This window comes from Mandrillus leucophaeus, unplaced genomic scaffold (genome assembly GCF_000951045.1).
Source record: "Mandrillus leucophaeus isolate KB7577 unplaced genomic scaffold, Mleu.le_1.0 Scaffold356, whole genome shotgun sequence".
In the NCBI taxonomy this organism is placed as follows: Eukaryota; Metazoa; Chordata; class Mammalia; order Primates; family Cercopithecidae; genus Mandrillus; species Mandrillus leucophaeus.
The window spans coordinates 2258132-2261503 of record NW_012103765.1 but is presented as its reverse complement, the minus strand read 5'-3'; positions in this window follow the sequence as shown (position 1 = coordinate 2261503).

Below are 3372 nucleotides of genomic sequence, written 5' to 3'. Positions count from 1 at the left end.
CCAAAGTGCTGGGATTACAGGCTTGAGCCACCGCGCCCGGCCAGGAGAATCGCTTTAACCCAGGAAGTGGAGGTTGCAGTGTGCCGAGATTGCACCATCGCACTCCAGCCTAGGCAACAACAGTGAAACGCTATCACAAAAAAAAAAAAAAAAAAAAGAAAAAAAGAAAAACTAGGGTACATTCAAGGTGCCAGTCTCGAATTATCTACCATTTTTTTAATGAAGGAAAAAGCAGAAAAACTCTGTCCTAAGGAGCAAAGCCATAGCTTTTTCCTTGAGGCTGGTGCAGTTTTGTTAATATTCGTGTGACTATTTGAGTCCCTATTGGCTTTATTATATGCTCTATAATTCTCACCCCCAAACCAGACTTTCCCCTATTCATTTCTGAGAGGCTCCAGCAGGGCTTCCAAGTGCATGCAAATCACTCTCGATTATTATTTACTACTGTTGCTTCCAAAGGCAGGACCTATAGTCCCGCAGATCTGACAGACTCCAGGAGATACTGCTGTCAGCTGGAACTATTTTCCCCTTGATGTTGCCTAGCAGCCTGCAGACCCGGAGGGCCCCTGATGATGTTCTCTGCCTCCTACCACTATGCAGCATTTATTGTTCCTCCTCATGCCCACAGCACATGCTAAATACCCCTTTCCTTGTTCAGACTAAAAAGGAAAGTGATCCCTTCTGGAGACGCTTGCTTAGAATCCCCCAGCAAGGTGGACTAAATGCAAAAGTTTTACAGCAGAAAACTCTTGTGCTTCCTGCTGGAAATAACCATAAGACACACTCTCTCTTTCTCTCTCTCTGTCTCTGATGGGCTTCAGAAGCACGGCTCTGAGTCGAACCCTGTTCTTGACACTGTCTTCACTAGGGGAGCTGAAATATCTGCTCCACTGCTGAGATTTTAATCAACCTAGTGCAGGAAACCATTCAACACCTAGAAAGGCCCTTGTGCACTGAGAAAGGTGTTTCTTCTGTTTTATTCAGAAATTGTTCAATACTGGTGTTGTTTGGGCCCTAAATATTTTTAGTAAGTGATACAACTTTTTCTTTTAAGTATATATATATTTTTAAGTTTTTAGAATAACTACTTCAGGTATGTGATTAAAAACAAAAAAATCCCAGCAGTATGAAATGATACAACAATGAAAAGCAAGTCTCTTTAATCCTGAACATCAGTTCCTCCATCTTATTCACTTGAACAAACTTCCAGAGTAGTTTGTGCACTCTCATAAATATATGGTCCAGTCCTTTCAATTAATGAACACAGCTCAGGCTGATCTGGAGGCCTGGGTTAGACCAGGGTTTGAGAGAGGCCGCCTCACCAAGTCCAGATTCCCACTCCACTCTGGTCCTCAAGCTGCGCTGTTTGACTCAGCCAGCCTCCTCATTCCTTAATGGAAACTTCATTAGTGTCTCTATTCCATCTGTTGTCTTTTGAGGTCATATCAATCATATTTGCACATGTCCAAACCCCAACAGGGGACAGGGTTTAAGCATTTTTTACCAGGAGGTTTGTGAACCCCTATGTGGGAAGAAATCACCTACTTCCAGCCTTCAGATCCATCCGAGAACAAGCTCCAAAGTGTCTCAATACATGTCTCAGATTCCTCACTTACATAAGCCCCAGCTGCTCCACTGGCTTCATTCCCCGTCATACCCCTCACACCACATCTCACCCCTCACACCACATCTCACCCTAGCAATACTCCTTGCAATTCTCCCAGCCCAGAGCTTTCACACATCTCTGCCTTTACCAAGTCTTTTCCTCTCCCTAGAATATTTTCTGGGGTCCTCTTTGGAAATTCCTATGTTTCGATCAAGACTGAACTTAATTGTCACCTTTTCTGTAACTGTTTTCAATGAGTAATTTTCCCTCTTGACCCCTGAGCTGAAGTCATTGTGTCAACTTTGGTCAATACTGTCTCTAGCACTTCTGTTATTCAGCCTAGTACACCATGCTCATTTTTATTATTTTATTTTTAATTTTTTCTTATGTTTTTCTCTATGAGCAACTTGAGAATAAGAACTTGACGTTAAAATGTATGCCTGCCACATAGATGGCATTTCACAAATGTTTCTTAAATGAGCTCTTAAACATAATATATAATTTTTGTACTTAGGCAGCTCTGGTGCTGTGGAAAGGGTTTTGAATTTGGAATCATTTGAAAGAAGCTGAGTATTGTTGCCCTGCAGGCTGCAGCCCAAAGTCCTTTGCATGTAAGTTGGCGTCCCCTGTATCAGGAGACCTGGCTCTAAATCCTCAGCCGCTTAGTAGCTGCAACAGTACGTAGTCACTTAATCTCACTGAGCTTTGGTTTTTCTGTCTGGAAAAAAGAGGGTTTGTACACCCTGCAGAGTTCTGAGAAATAATTGTGACTATGAGAAGCTGCCCAGGAGAGTGCTGGGCACCTACTGAGTGTTCAATACATGTTAATTGTGTATTCATGTTAATGAATAAAGGAGAAAAACTTACATAAAAACCAACAAGAACAACATTCTGACTTGCAAATATATTTATGTGCTTCTACATTTTATTTTTGTGCATGCACACCCACACACAAACACAAAGACTCTGTCTTCTCTTGTATATACAGGTCCGGTCCTAGTTTATTTACTTTTGGTTGGTTACACAACAGGCCTCCAGGAAGTAGTCTTGCAGGTGACAGAGAAGTTGAGGCAGCTTTGGTTGCAGTTATGACATTATGCTCCAGCAGCGTTTCATTTAATTTCATGTCTGTATTTTTTTTTTTAAGCCCAAAGCTGTTACATACCTTTCTTATATGCGTTCAGCTGGTGTGTGCCACTTACCAGGATTTTGTCAGCCGTTTTGATAGCTGCTTTCCACATTAGCATTCTATGGGCCTAGGATTTCTAGTCTTCTTGGAAAGCCCTGATATCTTATCATGTGGACGCAGGAAGTTTTTTTTTTTTTTTTTTTTTTTTTTTTTTTTTTTTTTCCAGTGCTTACTTTGCTTCCATTTTTAGATATGATTGAATTCTGTAAAAGCCTCTCAGTGAAAGAATGTCTTTTGACAAGCACTTGAAATCCTCCATTTGTCAGATTTCACTTTTAGTTTGTGTTTGGCCACCTTATACCACAAAGGCACTCTGGGCTCTCAGTCTCTCTCTCATATGTGCATATACCCATGTGTCCTCTCAGTGCCTAGTCCCAGTCCACATCACAGTAGCATCGACCTACTCCCAATCCATTCTCCATCTCTGAGCGTATTTCAGGAAGAGTGGACCTTCTCATATCCACTTCTGTAATGGTTAACTTTATGGGTCAACTTGACTGGGCTAAGGGATGCCCAGATGACTGGTAAATATTATTTCTGGGTATGTCTATGAGGGTACTTCCAGAAAAGATTAGCA